Source organism: Galleria mellonella, unplaced genomic scaffold, assembly GCF_026898425.1.
Source record: "Galleria mellonella isolate WM207_F2 unplaced genomic scaffold, CSIRO_AGI_GalMel_v1 utg64, whole genome shotgun sequence".
NCBI classification, from domain to species: domain Eukaryota; kingdom Metazoa; phylum Arthropoda; class Insecta; order Lepidoptera; family Pyralidae; genus Galleria; species Galleria mellonella.
This window is the reverse complement of record NW_026442133.1, coordinates 9,377,438-9,398,692: the sequence shown is the minus strand read 5'-3', so window position 1 is coordinate 9,398,692 and position 21,255 is coordinate 9,377,438. Positions and strand designations below refer to the sequence as shown.

Genomic DNA, 21,255 nt, shown 5'->3' with positions numbered 1-21,255 from the left:
CGGCATAGAATAGGCCACTCTTTCCTTTCCCGTGGGTGTCGAGGCTACTAAAGGAGGGTGAGGGATGGGAGCAGTGTCCCAATTAAAACATTTGTAAAGGCTAATTGCGGTTGCCTATTGACCTGCCAAGTATAGCAAGTACTGGCAAAATTCCCCAAGAGGGAGGCTTGCGTTCAGCAGTGAACATTTAAATACTGATATGATGACGATGATGATGATCTTCAGCAATAAAAACCATTTTGATTTTTATATTTGGTTTCAATTATGATGATTAATTCTTTTTAAATTTAAGAGGGTTTACTCTTATATTATATTAGTATATGAATTTTGTCATGATTAAAGTTATAATTTTATGTGAAATAAAACATTAAATTACTTTATTTAATTATTAGGTTGGTAAAGGTTAAACAGAAAAAAATACTGATTTCAATAATCGCCTATGCAAATAATAATAGTATTTAATTTGTATTGTGTGCCGCCATACAACGGTCAGGCGCACATGAACCCTTTGACTGTGAAACTATACTGTTGATTACAGTTCTATTAATCTCTCAGTATTATTGTACTTATACAAATATGTTTATTTAACTTATATAAAGAAGTGATATATTCTATTCTTCTCTATTTACTTTGTTTCTACTTCAAACGAATAGATTAGAATGGAATGGGCATCTATTTCATTTTAATATATTATACAAAACTCAAATATCGTTATAACTAAGTAGTTATTAGCTAAATAATTAATATAACTTTTTCGTATTGTTATTATTGTAATGTAAATTTTATTTGTTACTAAAAATATAGTTAATGATTATCGCCTTTGAAACCTCCTGTGTAATGTATAATAGAAATTTATCTATTTCCGGTTGTGACATGATATGAAATTGGCAGGCGCTTTAAATCATTTCATTGCATTGTTATCCTGTCCTCACTAATATAAATATAAACTGTATATAAACTTTTTTATTATTTATTTCTTACTGATGTCCGTATTATTGGTTAATTGATTAAAATTATTTTGTTTAATTCCGCTTCCATTAGTGTGTGTTTGACTGCTAACACTCGAAGATTGATCACCATCATTACAGTCTTTAATCTCTGGCTACCATTTCGTTCACGCAAGAACAAACTAAACAAATTATAAAATATAAATTATAAACTATCTTTTACGATGACTTTGTGCGCGTGGAAATAGGTAAGTTTATATTTTTTTCTACACAAATAACATATATAATTTTCTATAACAGCAAAAACAGTTTACAAAAGATTGCTAATTTGCTAATTGTCACAAAAATAATATTACAAAACATGATTTTTTTAAGAATAAGTAAGCTTAATTCTAAAAAAAAACAGTATTTTAGTTACTTTCCTTTTAAATTTTATTGTTGGTAAGTTTTTAATGGAATCAAACAATACATTATATAATTTTAGAGACATATTATAATTATTTTTAGTAAAACAGGTGGTCCGGCTAGACGGTTAAGAAAACTAGTAGAGAAATTCGCTTTGGAAATCTAGTATACAAAAAAAGAGAAAATTAAATCATACGACTGTCATCATTTTATGGAGAATCAACCAATTTGTTTTAATTTGTTTCAGTGACATCTATTTTTTTTTAATGAACTACATATATGAACATATAGATTATTTTAAATAAATATAAAAAAAATATATTTAATGTTTAAAAATTGCCCATGGAAATATAATACTATTCATTGATAAAGTCAGTTACTGCCTATCTCTTGCAGTTTTATAAATCTCTATGCAGACAATCACAGTGAAAAATTGATTATTGATCATATTTTTCCCAGGGTAAAAAGTTCTGATAAACTTTTGAAAAATTTTCGATATTTTATCGAGTAAGAAAAAAAAAATTAATGAAATAGTATCAAGATGAAATATACACCAGTTTTTAAGTGATACCGTTAGGAACTCAACTGAAAATTACATTCAATTTAGAACAGACATACAATGAGTTAAACAAAGAGGCAAAAATACTAAATTATAAATTTTAATTTGTTTTGATTTCTATTGCTTTTCTTAGACTTCTCACATCAATTTTAATTAATTATCTTCTATGTACAGACATCGTCTAGTTACAATTATTATATTTGTAAAATAACACTAGTGAGAATAGTAATATAAAAATAGAAAGTAAGGTAAGATGTGAAAATGGCATTTTGTTAAAACATCAAGAGGTACTTTTCGTTTTAAGGACTTATACAATGGATATGCAATTTAATATATAGCTACCTATAGTTTAGGATGGGAAAAATCATAAGTAGGTAATTTTTGGCGTACAAAGTATGTAAATACATAGATAGGTGATGTTATAATTAATATTGACAGAATTAAATATTAACAGAGACAATGATGATGTATCTTTATAAGTACTAATAATCTTAGGATCAACATATAAATTACAAATTAAGAAGGTACTTAAGGTAAATATAAATGTCATCATACGCTTTCTGTTTTTACCCAATGGTTAGCTGGTAGAGAATGCCATATGGCATTAAGCTCGCCATTTGTACAAAATTTTATTGTGCAATAAAGAATAAATAAAAATGTCAATAATTAAGTAGCAGCTATTATTATACCATAGATTATTTGTAACGTATATTAAGTACCTGTGGTTTCAATAAATTATGGCATAGCAATTAACACTAATTCTATCTATCAGATAAAATAAAAAAGGAAACTATTTTTTCTTCTAAATGCGTATAATTTGTTTTTTCTATTTATCATTATAAAAAGGAAAGATTTGTTTGTTATGAATAAACTCAAAAACTTAACTGAGTTTAAAAATTCATTAACCATTAGAAAGTTACATTATCAGCGAGTAATATGGGTACAATAATGTAATTTTTTAAAATTCTGTCTATCTGTGCGAAGCCAGTCCGGATCGTTAGGGGGGAAGGGATTGTTAGTAATAAGGAGTTTAGTTCCCATTGCTATCAATATACCCTATCAGGTTGACCTCCACGCGGTTTCTCCTGGAAACTATTGTGACCAATTTATCATTGAATTCGTCACAATGGGCTAACTGACCTGCCTTTTCATCCTCACCTATCACCGCTCACTGGTACCCCGCTAGTGTATACTGATAGCGCAAGCGGGGTTACCATGCCATTTTTATGCATAAAAAAAAAGTCCGGATCGTTAGGTATCTATATTCATATTACAAAGAGGGAGGATTTGATTATTTGTTTGTCATTGATAAATTTAAACTACTCAATCGTATAATAAGGTATTATTTTCGAAAATTTTATCTACCTGTGTGAAGCCGGGCCGGATTGTTAGTTATTTAAATATACTAGTTCCTTTTTGAAAAACCCTTTATATTTGAAGTTAAAACGAATTCGTTATTTATTTTCAATTTAATTGATTTGTTACTCCTAGATTATCTAACCTATTTGAAAATTCTACTATATATGTGAAGATTCTTTAATAAATTACGTCTTTTTGTCACTAATGTTTCAAATTTATAAATCTATCTAATTTAATTTTATGATTATAATTTCAAGACAATCAAATTTATTTAACAATGACTGTCTAATAAAATGATATAACTAAATTTACAAGATTCTGGGTTACAAACAGATATACAGTAATGGGAACATCGCCAGAGTTTTCTATTACGCTTCTACTGTGATACAAAAACAAGCAGGAAAGTTCATTGGCATTGGATTCGCGGCTAGCACAGTACTGTTATGTTATTGTAACTTCATTCACCAGAAAGGTGCCTATAGATCTCTAACATCGACTTTTTCGTCTCAATCTGACATGAACAATTTAGATACTTGCAAAAAACAACAGACAAGTAGGCATAGAGTACAAAAGAACTATATACATATGTATGTGACACATGTGTATTTGATAAAATATGTATGTATTATTTTTTTATGAATGATTAATGGAATGCTAACCCTGTTTACGTTATCGGTATACGGTTTCGTGGCACCTGAGCCGGGTGATGGGTGAGGATAAAAACAGTTCAATTAATCTAATTATGACGAATTTATCAGAAATGATTTCCATAGGGGATTGTGAGGATATCGATTCGAAAGATATTATCAATCCCTTTCCCCCGATATTATATATATGAACTCTTTAAGACCTATTTCCCTATAAACTCCAGATCATTGACGTACCTACTAATATGCATATACTTTTCTCAAGGTAAACGTTTGACTGTAGGTTCTTTTATAAAGTATTTACATATAACCATTTTATACATCATCATCATATCTGCCATTATCTGTCCACTGCTACAACATAGGCCTACCTGTTGCCCATACCTCTACCATTGAGTTCCTTTAGTTGCCTGTTACGACATCCACGAGAATGGAATGGGTGGCCCATTCTTCGCCTGGACCATTTATATATCTTTTATTAAATTTAAGATACATGTAAAAAATACACTTTGCGCTAAAGCTTATTATAAAATAAACGACTACTTGAAAAACTGCAATGCGTGGACTTAATTACAATTTTTTGTTATGAGGCATATAACTTTCCCATTGACATAATTATTAATGTATTAAACATCAGATAAATTTATTATAAATTTATTAATGACATGTTGTAATTTAAGTAATGTAAATCAAATATTGTAGTGGGGGAAACTGTGATTATTACAGCTTATGCTGTAAATACTATAAATGACGTAGTGGAGTAACTTGAAACAGTCATGCTCGCTATAAAGTTCAAACTTGTGGCGGCGTGGTGGGCCGGGTCGATGTGCTCCCTCTATTATGGTTGAGTGCAATGATGGCTGGCTTATCCGTCATACTCGTGAACGGGTGCTGCTTGTGGGGACTAGTCTGTTTGGGTTATAAACACTGATTAGACTATTTGCTTTTGCAATAGCATATGTTGGTGGTCATTCTATTCTCTCAAATTTGAATTTAAAAATGAATCTATAATATTGTAAACATGTATACAATATATTTGAAAAGAATACGAGCTGAGTTTCTTGCCAGTTCTTCTCATCTCGAAATCATTCCGAACTGACGGTAGATTTGACATATCATAAGAGTCTGTAATAGACCTATACGAATAAAGGTATTTTGAATTTAAATTTTGAATTATTATTTTTTAAATATATTATGACTATATTTACATAACAGGGGCCTAGTGGAGGAAAAGTGATTGTTAGTAAAGGGTCTAACTGCCCTATTGCTAGCAATTACGATCTCCTCGCGGTTCCCCCCCGTAGGAAGCATAGATATTGAATTATTATTAAATTCGTTACGATGGGCCAACTGACTTGCTTCATCTTCACCTACCATCTCTCACTAGTACCTTGTCAGTGTATACCGATAACGCAGGCTGAATTACTATTACATTATCATCATATTAAAAAAATATGGGCCTAGTACCCATACTTCACGCAGTCCTGCCTGTAAACTATCGTAGTTAATTATTGATGAGTTCATCACAATGGACCAACTAGCTTTACCTATCATACCATATTGGTACTCACTAGTCACATAATATTACCACATGGGCAATTTCTAATGAAATAAAGATTATGTATTAAATTATTTAGTTATTTATTTATTGAAAATAAAGATTATTATTGTTTATTCCATTTTAATCTATTAAAAAAAGAGCCTAATTTATGAATATTCCATTTCACCTATTAAAAAATCAAGGTGCTATAAATATTATACTACTTAATAATAAATTTGAAAGCTCGTGAAGACATTTGCGCATCATTTATTCAATAGTGATTACATGTTTAATAGCTTTTCGATTAGAAGAAAATTTACTACACAAATGAACCATATCCTAAACTAGATTATGTAACACAGCATTTTTGAATGGTACATTATTATATAATTTCTAAAAATTCTTCAACAACAGTAAATGCGGTAAATTATGTCTAGCTGAGTGCATAATTGACATTTGTTTCACATCTTTGGATTTATATATATATATATATATATATAAATCCAAAGATGTACTGGAGATATAATCTTAGTCCTGTTGACTCGGTTTCGAGACGCGATATGAGAATTGTTTTTTTTTATACCACTGAGGCGGTAAACATAAAACATACGGTCCACCTGATGGTAAGCGGTTACCGTAGTCTATGAACGCTTGCAATTCGGTAGACAGAGAGTTCGGGGGTCGACCACATACTCATTTGTTGCAGTATCCGGACGTAGTACCTTCCTAATGCTCCTCAAATATTGCGTTTAAACTGCGCCCACCATGTACCCTCTTGTATAGGCATTCCGTCACCCGTATCCAATAGCGAGAACGGGATGCCTTAAATACTGTACCGCACCCATAAAAAAAAAAAACTAGAGGTATTACGCGCGCGTTGCCAACCCTGAAGAAACCTCTTTACTCCCCTTTTGAAGAACCCCATGCCTTTTGGGAAAACCTCGGCAGGGAGCTCATTCCATAACCTGAGTGTTCGTGGGAGAAAACATCTCTGAAACCGCATTGTACGCGACCATTTAGGCTGTAGGGTATGAGGGTAAACTCCCTGTTGATGGCGATATTTGTATATACTACTGCTCAAGCAAAGGGATGTTTCTAATAAATTATTCAAAATGATGCTCACATCCAGCTTTTATCATTGTACCGCTTTCCATCGACAACTGCCTCACAAGCTAGAACCTAAATGGTCGCGTACAGTGCAGATTGAGGAGCTTCCTCCTGCTAACGCTCAGGCTATGGAATGAGCTCCCTGCCGAGGTTTTCGCTAAAGATTATGGTGTGGGGTTCTTCATAACGGTTTCTTCAGGATCGCTAATGCTTACATGACACTCCTAGTATTGCAGGTATCCATACAGTGAAAGTTTACCATCAAACGAGTTATATGCTTGTTTGCCACCTTCAACTAATTGTCCTCTATTGGGAATAAGTTTTCCCATAAGAGGATGACATTAGCTTATTATAGCAATGTTGACCAGTTGAAAATATATTTGTCTGGAATCGGCATGTTTTACTTCTTAATTCGTTTCTGTCTCTATTGCTATTTTAATATTCACTTCCTTTCTTGCCATATCATCTCTCACAGTACATCTATATTTTTATTTTATTTCTTTTTCTTCTCCTACGGTCATTCATATTCATATTTAATGTTTTTATTATAACGTTCTCTTTATTCCTACATATCTATAAGTATATCATATGGAAAAATGTAAACTAAGTTACTTGTTTTTTTGAGGTTTTCGGGTATTTTGATTATACAAAAGAGGGTAAAGAGGTTCGTCAAGGTCGGCAACCCACTCGTAATGCACCTGGTATTGCAGGCGTTCATAAGCTACTACAATCACTTATCATCAGGTGAGTCATATGCTTGTTGCTATCTCAGTGGTATTAAAAAATTCTTATACATTCAATATTTGTAAATTAATTACGTGATGTATTGGCATTGCTCCCAGAATTTTTAATTTGCGAGTTCGACTCGCACTTGACGATTTTCTTTTACGTTGGTAACTGGAATGTTGAATTATTATTTATTCTTTCGTGATTGGTGACGAAATTGACCTTTACTCTTCGTTGTCTTCGTTGTCAACTAGCAAAATTACATATTTATTAAATTATATTGATATTTAATTTTATAAAAAGAACCGAGATATTTATTTTTTAAGTATCTTCAAACTCATCGATAAATTTGATGTTTTTTTGTAGGTAATATTTTATTTTATTTTATTTATTATTATTATATTCATCATCTTATTAGCCGTTAACTGTCCGCTGCTGAACATAGACCTCTCCTTTATTGGGTGGTTTTTCTAGTAGTTGCTAATTTTGGCAACTGCAATTGGAATTTTGGAATGCTACTGTTCATTTCTTTGACTATAAAGTTCCCTTAGCCGACGTAATTCATGAGATAGGAAAGGGTGGCTCATTCTATGCTGGGACTACAGGGATAGTCTAACATAAAAATTTTAAATTTTATGTAGGCGATGTGTAATATGCCGTATCAGGTAACTGTTCCGTCAAGAACATCAAAAACGTCAGAAATGAACATCTTTCGATCAAATTTCTTTCGTCATGAAAGTCGACAGTCGGTCTGTGGGCACTCCCACCACAAATGATTTTAAATTAATACTATACTCCAACGCTCTACTCTAAGACTTCAGCCGCTTGACTCTCGGGATGAAGTTATACTTTACTCTGATGTAATCTACAATATACCTTACCTAGTAGCATGATACAAAAAATTTTACAGATATCAATAGATTATATAGATAGAATGCAGAGCTTTTTGCAAAAATAAATAAATAAATAAATCTGCTGTGTTTTTGAAAATTTAAGTAAATGCACAATTATAATGACTTAGCGTCACATTTATCGGATATTCGCCATTAGAAAATCACCGGATCATAGGCGTCACATTTGTTTCCCGTCGAGTGCTGAGTTTCAAATATATTTAATTAATATATCCCATTAAGTATTATTGACGTGAATATATTTTTTATAAAAATGTATGCAAACTACGTAATTACACGTTAGCAACAAAAACTCATTGTTAGCTTTAATTTGCCAATATTAATAATTAATAACTATTAAAATGAGTTTTTGAATTAAAAAATGTAATAATATACAGAATAACATGGAAATCGGATGTCACTATTGACGAGTTTGAACAGTTCATAAACAAATTTCATGCGTAAACATTTCTGAATAATGTAAAGTGAAAGAAATTCATGCGAGAGAAAAAAAAACCACTCAGGTGCGAAATAAACTCATACGCCGAGGGTTCTGTATATCTATACTAATGCTATAATGAGCAAAACTTAGATTATTTGTTTGTAATGGATAAACACTCAAACTGTACAAATTGGTTTTAAAAAAATATTTTACTTATAGAGAGCTACATTCTAAACGAGCAACATAGCCTGCATATATTATTTTCGAAAATACTATTTACTCGTGCGACGCCGGGGCCAAATCGCTCGTAATTAAATAAATATGAAATAAAATTATTGCATTTATCATACAAAATATAGTTATTATTATTGATACTGCAATTCGTAATTTCTTATTTTAAGCCATATTTGTAATTAAAAAACTGGACGGCATAACTAAGTTTGTTTTTCGAGAAATTAAATTTAAAATATACAAATAAAGCCTTTTCACATGATACTTCACTTGAACTAGTGCGCCAATTTTGAACTTTTAAGTATTCATTTAAGATCCCCTAGCAAAGAAAATAAAAATATTTTATATATTAAAATATATGTAATATTGCAATAAAAATAACGTAGGTTAACAAAAAGTAAAACTATTTCAAATTTTAAATCGGTAGTATTAATAGTTGCTGAGATATAGTGTTGTGATGGGTGAACTGGATGGTTTCTTCGTACCTTTTTCGTCTTATTCTTATAGTGCCTTTTTTACTAGTGAAGGTTGGTTATCAAATTTTTTTATTCAACTCAAAATGAAATGAGATTTATTCTTAAAAAAAAATAAGTGTAGTTTCTTAACTAATATTAATATTATAGTTTTATAAGGGTACAGTAGTTGTGGTTTTAGAACTGGGCTCCTAAATAGGTTAATATAATAACCTGTGTTAAGGGGCCACAGCCCCAACCCCCTTTAGTATTATGGTAAGTAGGTTGACGGCCTATCTAATAGAAAGTGGCAACCGTCGCCTATAGATGAACCTATAGATAGAACTATAGCCTATAGATAGAACAGTACCATGGACATAACAGAGAATACTGTTTCACCGATGATACTCCTCATGCCTTGCCATTCCTGAGGACTAAGGTATTATTCCTCTGTACCCTGTAAATTCACTGCTATTTCCTGTTCTTCAAATCAAAACACAACTACTTTACAGTTGAAACACGAATGGGACAGAGAGACAACTCATGGGATTTATCCTTGTCTCTTAGGATGGAATAATTTGGCTACGTTCACAATACCCGTCCATAGCTTTTCGGTACGGAACCCTAAAAATCATGACACAGTATAAAAACAAAGTCGCTTGTATTAGCACGCAATGAATTCTGATAAGGGTTTCACGGTTATTTACATATCTGTTTACGAAAGGTTTATATGTACAATGTACGTAAATGTATAAAAAGTAAATTTGTGTACTCGTATAAGTAACATGTTTAAAATAATGATTTTTTGTACGTACGAGTACAATATACGTAAATGTATAATAATTAAACTTGTGTATACGAGGAAGTTATATGTACAAAATTAATGACTTTTGCACACAACTTAGGATGGCAAACAATTTGACGTGGCTGTCACCTATAGACATCACAGAGTATACTGTGTTGCAATTGATCCTGCTCATACGTTGCCATTCCTGGGGACTAAGGTGTTATACCTCGGTACCCTGTAATTTTACTATACTTTAAACCAAAACAGTCATGAAGCAGTTTTATTTGTATACACAACTATTTCACGACAGAAACTTGAATGGGACAAAAATACCTAGTCAGATGACTTTTGTACAGTGATTTAAAAATGATTGTCACCTGTTTTATGCTCCGGAAGTCTTCGTGGATAACGAATACGGCCTAAAAACTTAGTAAAAGAGAAAGACTCCCCTATGCTAGTAGTAGTGGTAGTTTCACAGATTATCACTGGATTATTTGTACTTAACGAATAATGCACATTGTTTCCAGATAAGACTAAACTTTGTGTTTAGTATGAAAATAAAAATATTCTATTAAAATAATATCTATCCATCAAAAGGAATCTAATTGTATGCATTAAAACTTATTTATACCTAACAATTAGCATTTACTTACAAATGAGAGTTAAAATTAAATATGTATTTTTTTCACAATAAGGTTTTTTTACATTTAGGTATAATACATAAAAATAGATTTCATTAAGAAATGATCAATATTTCAAGTTATAATTTACGAAAATTCCCGAGAGTGCTAATTTTAATTTTACTGTTTCGGATTCCACAATTATCTGTTATTATAAAATTGTTTGTCTTGACAGGCAAAATTACTAAGTACAGAAAGCTGAAATTTGAAACGTAATTTTATTTTATAAAGTAAGCATCCGCTAAGAGATATTGAAAATTTCAACTTCAAAAACAAACACGATATCATGACTGCAAAATTGTGTCCCTCATAGATCTCGACGCGCCGGACGCCTTCCACCCAAGCTGATGCTAATAGTTAAGTTCATCTTCTGCAAATGTCTAGGCGTTACAGTGTTATATTTTCTGTTACAATAACAGTTGAAAAATGTGAAACGATTATTAGTAATACTTAGAAATTCATTCCATCAAGTTTACTGAATTTGATACTGTGGGCCAACTGAATTTTTTCTCATCATTACTACACCCCTAGTACCACGTTGTTGTAAATTTTCCAATAGCATAGGTAGGTGTACTATTGCATTTTTGTTCTTGGGTATATATTTTTCTTATAATAAGAAAACTTTTATTCTAAATGTATAAAATATGAAGATTTTACTAACGAGTGTCCTCCGGAGAAATATGACGAGAATTTATACCAAGTTTTATTTGGAAGAAATATATCTCGCGGGATTACTTGTATGCATTTATTGTGTGATTCATTTAGATGAATTTACAAATATTACTGATTTGAAACCCCTAAAAATCAGCTGGTATGAACACCATCATGACATAGACTCAGCTAACTAATGAACACAAAATGTTTCGACAACAAAGCACGATTTATTCGAGAATTCAGGTTTTAAACCAATAGTATCTAAATACAAAAATTTGAAAAATAATAGTCAATTTTAAAATGTGAATTTTAATTTACAATAATTATATTGTATTTATTTTTTATTTGCATAATAATTATATTATGAATTAAATGACTCGGTAAATTTCATATCACTTAGCATATCACGTTTTTATTACTTTCCTATGGATGACAGGAAGAAAATATTTTCTTTTATATTTTTTATATATTTTTATCTTTGTGAGTCCATCTTGTATAAATTATATTATTGTATGGGCCGTTAACTGTCCACTGGTGAATGTAGTCCTATCATATTATATACGTTAAAAACTAAATTAAATAAAAAAAACATTACTGATATATAATATTTTATCCATTTTCTTGTTCAAATAGACCACTTTATTTTGTTTGTTCCTCCCATAGAACAAATATACACAAATGTCCAAGGTTTTACACCGTCAAGTGTACTTCCTTTGTTGAATAAAGAAACCATGTATGTCCCGAGAAAAGCAATTTACATTTTTAAGTATTCTTCTCTGAAATTCCTCATGTTCGCATTTAATTTAGATCAAATAAACAAATTTGAGATACAAAATTATATAAGAATATATTTAAAGTAGCTTTTAGATTAGATCCACTTGAGTATACTTTGTTGTAATGAAGTTTCCACGAAATCCTTATTAATATTGTAAATGTGAATCTGAGTTGGTTTGTTACATTATAATTCTTTAATGGCTTTAATTCGTTATCACTATAAAATTTGTTATAGACGTACTATATTGGATGGAGGCTACACTATTGTGTAACATATTTCTTTTTTTTTGTGTAACATATTACTTAGTACTGTGACCCAAGATCATGATCTTGGGTCACAGTACTAAGTAATTTCTTAATTTAACAGTTCTGGCAGGTCGATTTCAATTCCAATTCATCTGACTCCTCTCTTATTGTTCTTTACCGATTATCTACCAGTGACCAAAGCACAGGCAGGGTTACCATTCCATTTTTATTCATTGGCTATATACAATCGGAATATATACATACATACATATATGTATCTATCACGCTTGTCTCCAAATCGAAATACAATACAAGAATAATCGATGCATAGACAAAAATAGAATATACAGTTAGTGTCTCATCTGTTAAAAAATAGAACCTAAAGTAAACTAGCTCATAATTGACATTATATGACTAGTCCAGATTGTGCTTTGCTTCTCCAAGCACTTAGAGAGTAAACTTTTGTTTCAGCGCCGTCACTGGTATCTATTAAAAGAAAAATAAATATATTTTAGCAAAAGGAATTTTAGTAAACACCGCACAAGCCGCAAGGCACATTTTTAGGTAGTTTTACTATTTTGCCTATTTCAGCACAGCATGTTTAATAAAGTTAAGGTACGAATAGAGCAATTTTGTTATTGATATTAATATAATATCAATAACAAAGTTTATTAAATAAATAAATATTAATATAATCTATAATAGGTAAATGGTGTTAAATTTTTTTTTTCCCATTAACACCAGATACGGATACATAGTACTTACAAGTGAAATAAAATATACTTTTAAGACTACCCACTTTAATATCATAAATTAACTAGCACAAATTGCATTAAAACTAAATATAAATAAATTTATATTAGTAGATTAATAACGTCATGGTCCCGGCATAGAATATGCTACCCCTTCCTTTTCCGTGGATATTGTAAGAGGCGACTAAGGGAACTTAATAGTAGAGGGATGGGCAGCAGCGTTCCTGAACTGAGTGCCAAACCTCCCCCTCTGGCGAAGGCTTATGGTCAGCAGTGGACAGTTAAAAGCTGATATAATGATGTTAAATAGATTAGTAAAATTATTTAAATTTAATCTAATCTAAATTAAATAAAATACTCTACACTCGACTTGAGTAGGTCAAGAAAGGTAAAACGTGTTTGACTTTAAAAAAAGTATTATTTATTATAGCCGTGACCATCAAATCTGTAATATTTTGACAGTTAACAGTTACACTAAGTTGCCCGATAACCGACTAATCTAATTTTCTATTTTGGTGTGCATTATTGAAAAATTAGCATTCATTATTATAATTATTAGTAGCCAGGATAAAAGACGGAGAATGAATGATTTACTAAATGAATTACAATTTTACTAACGTTACAATGATAAAAAAAATAGGTTTGTTTATTCGCGGTATTTTATAGTAAGTACTTGTTTATAATTTTGTCTGTAATAAAAAGTTTGTCATGCATTAGTATGAAAATATTGTATAGATAGATAAAGTAAGTACCTACTTGTATTTTCATGCTATGTAACTACGGGGTAACAACAAAATTTAAAATTTTATAAATGGCCACGGTTACATTTTTTTTATGTCACAGATTCAAATTAAGTAATTTTAATATAAAGGAACAAGTCTTTTTCAGAAATTTAATCAAAAAGTACACAAATATAATGCTGTAAACTCGACGAAAATAAAATCAATTGAAATGAATTGCTGTGAAATTTTATATTACTAAAAAAATATAACTGTAGTTTAAATAACTTACAGGACTAAAATTAATATTATAATTGTAAATAAGTACAGCTATTGTAGTGGGCTGGGCCCCTAAATACGTTAATAGAATAACCTGGGTACCTTAGTACCATAGCTTCTTTAGTGTCAAGAGGAAAATAATATTTATACATAGTAACTAGAATTAGGCCATATATTTAATGTAGCAAATAAAAATAATAGAAATTCAAATACAATATCTATCATAAAGTATTAAAAATATTAATCTATATAAAATAGTTGTTATTCTATTGAATAAACGAACCATGCTTCTGCATTCAAAACATGACAAATGATGTACAAGAGTGCTTACTTTTATTTTGTTATAGAGAAAGAGAAATAATAAAAGAATCGTTATGTAAAGGAAAATTAAATTTTTGGAAGGAATTACTCTATTCGCACAGATAACAAGTATTTATTTCTGAAAATAACTTTAAAAAAAAAATTATTTAGCAGATTTTTGTTTATGTATGTAGTTAATTAACTTTTTAACAGATAATATAATTTTGACCAAAAAATTTAGTTTTCTGTTAAAGTAATTATCAACAATCAATGTTAAAAATTGAAACATCACAATTTTGATCATAACAACTAATTTAACTATTAACAGCTAATTTAACACTTTATAAATTTTGATGTATGCAACTACAAATTAATCTACAAATAAACATTATTACATTGATTAAACAACATAATAATATGTATATAATTTTAGTAAATCTGTTTCTAGAGTGTTTGTAGTACAACCAGGCTAAAAATGACAGCAAAAATACAAGTGATATAGAGGTACCTATTGCAGATAAATTTATTTAAATTTACTTACTTGAAATTGTCATGGTTATGGAAGATAACTGGTACTTGCGAATGAAAGTGAAGCTACGGGAAACATCTAAAATAAAAACAAGAGTAACATGTATTTGATTTGCGTAAAGTGTTTATTGGTCCAATCAAACACCTATTCCGGGTCTCATTTCCGGTTTAGCCAATATTGCGATCCGGAAATAAGCTTTTACTGATTTGGCTACAGTGTTTATTGGAAATTTCAATTGTACTATACTTGACTTAGCTAGCTTATTTATTTATTTAACACTTTATTGCACCAACATAACATGTTTTGTTAAAACAATTTTCAATACGTATAGTGTAGTACAAAAGGCGGTCTTATTGCTAAGCAATCTCTTCCAGACAACCTTTGGGTAGAAAGGATTAAAGCATAAGTAGGTAGGTGGCGCGTTAAAAAAGATAGATGCTCACGTCACAGCGGCTCATGACTGAGAATCCCGGATGGTCTTGAAATCAATCGAGCTTTCTCGACTAAAATATACGTCACTTAAACCGGTAGTTAAAATGTACTATAATTCTTCTATTTAATTATTACTGTATGATTTCAAATACCTTAATATTCTATACGTGCAAAGTATTCCATATGTGAACTCTGAATATCCGAATATTATAAATGCGAAAGTGAGTTTATTTGTTTGTTACGCTTTTATACGTAAACCGCATAATTAACTATGATTACTTTTGGTATGGAGGTAGATGTGTCGTTTAAGATAATTATAGGTTACTTTCTCTTACGAAAAACTTATAAAGAATGGAGTAAGGGAGGGGTAATTTTTGTATGAAACTTTTTATTGCATTATTCGATTCGCTTCAAATTTTGCAGAATTATTGTTTATAATACTAAATTCAATTTTTTTTCTCAAATTACTCTACAAAGGGTATCCCTTTTACGGAGTAATTTGAGTCCAATAGCAAGTCATTATAATTAAGATAGAAATAAAGATGTCTAATACTGGTGTTGCTATCAAATTAATCAATTACCTATGTAATTGATTATATAATATTATATAATAAAGTTGTAGAATAGGTGCTTTCATAGATACTAACTAAAATAACTAACATGGTTTCACATGAGACCTCACAACTGTTTATAGTAAAAGAACTGGGTTGAGAGACTGACAGATTCATCAGTTAGGACAAATCTTTATTCAATTAGTATAAATAAATATGGCACTATGTAAATCATGTTCAATGTACATATCATACGAAGGACACATTGACTAGGAAAGTATATACAAAGAAGTAAAACGGCAAATGTTGATATATCTTACAAGTTCACACATATATGCACGTGTCAGATATTTATTTTAAATTATATTAATTTTCTTAAACATCTTATGTCAAAATGTGTATCTACATTTATTAATAAAAATCAAAGTAACTAAATATAATAAAGTATTAAAATTGTTATTATACCGAATTTGGTAATAAATTATTCTTGTAATGTTTATAGAACACTAATGTATATTTTAATTGATTTTATAATTATTTATTATCATGATACTTAAATAAAAAAGTAATGAAATTGTAAGAACACGTGGTCTCACTGATTTGTCTACTCGAATTTGGCCATGTGGATATATAAGATTGTCATTTAGGTGGGGAGACAATTCTTGTCCAACCGTTGAACAGAGCGGAGCTCCCTGACGTATCAAGAGTGAACAAGTATAGTAAACCACGTGGTCATTATATAAAACATAACACAATTATTGTTGATGAAAGTCCTAAAGAAGCTATAATTAAATAAGTGTCAATGGATTAACAGAAGTTGGGTATTTATGTTATATATTATTTGTTATATATTATATGCAAAGTAAAATAAGTAAATATATGATTTAATAGTGTGATATCTAAATTAAATGAACTGTTAGTACTTGTTTCATTTGTATTTATCACTAAGAGGATTACAACCTTTATATTGCTGTATTATATATCATATACCATGTAAAGTTAGAATTACATAGTTAAATTATCTATATAAATAGATTACCCTACATAACATATATTATAAATAATATTCTTTTAAATTGCCCTATTTGATACACGCTTCCTATTCCTTTTTTAAATGAGTAATCATTTAAAAAATATTAACCTGGATTCATATGTATACATGGGCCCTCGAAAAATTGTTGCAAGTTTACAGAACAGAGTATGAAGGTGGCTTCTTTTTCTCTTAGTTTTGATTTTTATTCTCTATTTATTTGTTGAACTGAATGTAATAATTAAAAGGATACAAATGTCTTTGCGTTAGCTCGCCTTTGTTCTGAAAAAGGAGCAGACTGCTATGTACAGTTGAATGCTGAAATAGTAACAATAATAAGCCTTTTATTCAGGCACTTTTTCTTACTTACTAATGAATACTAATTGCTTACATATTTATTATGTCTATTTGCCTCTTGGCAAAGACCTCTTCCACTTTTTCACATTTATATCTATTTTGTGTTAATTTGTGTCACATTTTACCTGCCCTAAAATCATCGGCTCATCGTTTACCTCTGCTTCACTTGGTACTTCTAAGGAATGGAAAGTAACTCTACTACTTTGTTTCGCCTTTTTTTCTTTACCTTTAAAAAAATTCGCGGTCCATGTCCTTTTTAGGTTTTTTTTTTTATCTTTTCTGAGGCATATAATGCTATGGTGTTCTTTCTGATATTTAAATTTCTAATTTTATTACTCCTTATGATGTTCATCATACAAGAAGTATTCGTCGTGTGGTCCCGGCATAAAATAAGCCACCCCTTACTTTCCTGTGAGTATCGTAAGAAGCGACTAAAGAAACTTAATGGTCGAGGGATGGACAGCAGCGTCCCTTTTAGAGTATCACTAAAGCCTAACTACGGTTGTCAATTCAGTTGTCAAACGTGGCACTGACGCAAGCCCCCTTTTAGGGAAGGGTTTTCAAGGGTTTAACGATATGATGATAATGAGACATTAGACTTATAGGTTTATAATCTCCAATGTTTCCTTTTTTAAAGTGTATAATTATACTTTATTATATTATATTTTTCATTGTTTAAGTATTGTATCATTTTAGATAGTTTCGTTGATAGGATAGGTGTGGTTATTTCCTTACTGGCAATTAGAACTTTATTTGAGAAATTATCTGATCCTATAATATTTTATATAAATTATAATGAAATTATTTCGAGTATTGGTTCCATATTGAATTCATCTCTTATTTTACAAAAAAAAAAAAAAAACAACCATAAATTTTATGTATTTTGTTATCTATGTTATTATGCCCAGTCACTTTTCATGCGTAGATACGCGTTCAAGGAATGTTCTGTAGCCATGTTCTTTGAGTATAAGCGAATGTTTTTAAAATATACTACAACATTTATCGCTAATTTTCTTCTAGACCAACGAAGAAATGTTAAAAATGTGTTTCTGTGTTGTATTATAACTACATATACCTTACTAAATCTACTTTGAAGATGGAACGAAAATCGCTTTTGTCGCCATTGCTAATTATGTTCAATTTCATATTATACAAAACTGTAATTATTAATTCGATTTAGCATATAAGAAATACACTATTTTTTGGTAATAATCAACACTGTTACTAAAAATATTTTTCTAAAATTACCTACTTTAGTTAAACGATTGACGCACCATCATGAATTAAAAATAAAAGTTATCAGATAATTTTTTTTATCCTTTTTTATTTATATTTATTGATATTTGATTGATCTATCTCATTGGCTACAGCTATGTTTGAAAAACGACACAATTAATAAATATAACGATACAATTGTATAAGTACAGTAAGGCGGTCTTATTGCTGAGAGCAATCTTTTCAAGACAACCTTAGGGTAATGGACTGTTGTACAAGTAGGTATTGTATAATTAAGAAAATTAACAGAATATAATATAATAAAACATTAAGGAAAATAATTATAAGTATTAAGTATATATAAGTATAATAGTCAAATTAAAAAATATATTATTATTAATAATAAAGTGATTAACTATATAAAATATATAATCCCAGACATGTTAAAAATGTACCACAATGCGTAAAAGATGTGCATCACTAAAGGACAGGATGTGATGCAGCACCAACAGTATCCTGAATATGATTGCAAGTTGGTTGGACTTGCCCTAGCATTAGTCACTGTTATGGGATCTCAAGTAGGTTGCCACAGTGCTGAGTAGATTTGTCAAATTCTTTCTCTTTTTTTTATAAGATAGATATATTAACGTTAGGTTAAGATTATGCTACAAATAAATTAGTCTCTGATAAATATACTAATATTATTATTATGTTAAATCGATTTGTTGAACATTAGTAATAAGTTATGATTTACTTTCACAAAAAAAAAAGATTTTAAAATTAAATTACTAAACCGATTTTGATAAGATTTCTGTGGAATCAATCTAAATTTATGTGCTTTAAGATAAAAAAGAACTTTACAAATTGGTTTATAAATAAGTGTTATAAGGTAACCCCTCTTGTTGAGGTTGGTAAAAACCGATTTATCTAAATTGTTTATATTAACCGATTTTCAGTCATTTTTGCATTATTAATATGTTTGTTGATGGTATTAATTTTCAAAAAATAAAGTGAAATTGTATGTCATGATACAAAGGTGGTAGGGGAAAGTGTTACACAGTATCTGAAACTATAAGTGGAGAGATCGCACGCGCATCTCAAAGCTTCATTCAGCGTACGTACATTGTCACGGACAGACATTTCGACGGGTGATGCATTGACTGATTGTAATAGTAAAGTGAAATTGCACTGTGAGTGTTACTGTAGTTGATAGGACATAATCGACCGCTACGTTAATAAGGTAAGATGTAATTATAATAAGCATATTATATTATTTAAAAAAGTTTAATGCAATTAATCAATTATTTATCACTATATTCACGCTATATCCCTTAATGGGTAGACAGAGAGAGTAGAGTATCAACTTTTTCGATTATTTCTTGTAGTTTTTGCCTATTTACTACTTAATTATTTATAAGTTAATTTTTATCATTTATTTAATATTTTGAATTCGATACAGAATAGATACAGGTTTGAAGCCTGATTAAAGTTTGCCATTTTTCGATATAATGTTAAAGGATTAGAATAAATAATTCTTATTTTTAAGTTTTAGTTAACTATTAGGGGGAAAAAATCAAAGCGCTAGTGCAAGGGAATAAAATCCAAACCGCCTAACTAATGATAAGCTAATATAATAGCTCTTTCTCTTATAGAAACTCCCACTGCTGGACACGGAGTTCCCACTCTGGGAACTCCGTGTTCAGTAGTGGGAATTAATGAGTTATTACAGTAGTATACTAATTATTATTTTAGTATATCTATGTGTATATTTACATAACATAGATAAACATAACATATATCTTTCCAATACATTATGCAAAAGAAAGACTAACAAAAATACATTAGTCCTTATATGTTAGCTTCTTAGAGGTAATTGTGTTTGGAAAATTAGGTAAGTAATGTGCTACATTAGTGCATTAGTAATGTATACAAACTTAAAGTATTTGTGACAGAAAAATGAGGATGCCAGTGGTATAGTGAAATAGGGAAACCACAAAATCACGGAGGGTGAATATTGTAATCTATTGCGTTTTTTGATTAAAAATATATAGCGACACGAAAATCATTACAATATTGTCAGTGGTACCGAATATTTGAAGAAACTACTCATCTTATGGAGTATATATGAATTTTTATTAGGCACAAATTAAAATTTTATTTTTATACTAAAACTCATGTTTATTTTTCAGCGGTGTCTATATCATAATAACAAATATAAATCGTTTGAAGTTAGTTTGAGGAAATAGAGTATGACAGAGCTTTTAAATGTATAATTTTAATACTTATATTTTTTTTAATAAAAAAAAAAACAAATAAAATGGGTGTAACATAAATAATTATATGTAAAGAGGTCTGAATCGGATTATCAATTTTACAAAAGTTTTTAAAAGAACATAATATAATGATAATCCATTTCTTTGCGTAGATTATTCATAATAATTAAAATAAAGTATTTTGTTTTGTCACCTGATTTCATGGTTTCTTAGGTGTTTCTCATTCTCATAATATCTTTATTTTCCTGTGATATTTAACTATTTCAACTATTTAATTAAACTGTAACTAGTCTGTATCTATATAGGTAAGTATCATGTAAAATATACAGGACGGGTTTTAATGAAATTTATCGCGGCAGTATTCGGCTTAAC

General features: G+C 29.8%; 1 protein-coding gene across 2 annotated transcripts in view; it reads left to right on the top strand.

Annotated features, from left to right (window-relative positions):
• LOC113512457 (acyl-CoA Delta-9 desaturase-like) overlaps positions 1-21,255 on the top strand; it is a 53,493-nt gene that overhangs the window by 3,592 nt on the left and 28,646 nt on the right. Inside the window, exon 1 of one of the 2 annotated variants that reach the window (XM_026896354.3) lies at positions 19,724-19,850. The exons of the other annotated variant lie outside the window; for it this stretch is intronic. The gene's annotated coding sequence lies outside the window, so the exon portion shown is untranslated. Of the gene's footprint in view, positions 1-19,723; positions 19,851-21,255 lie in introns of those variants that run through there. 2 annotated transcript variants of the gene reach the window in all.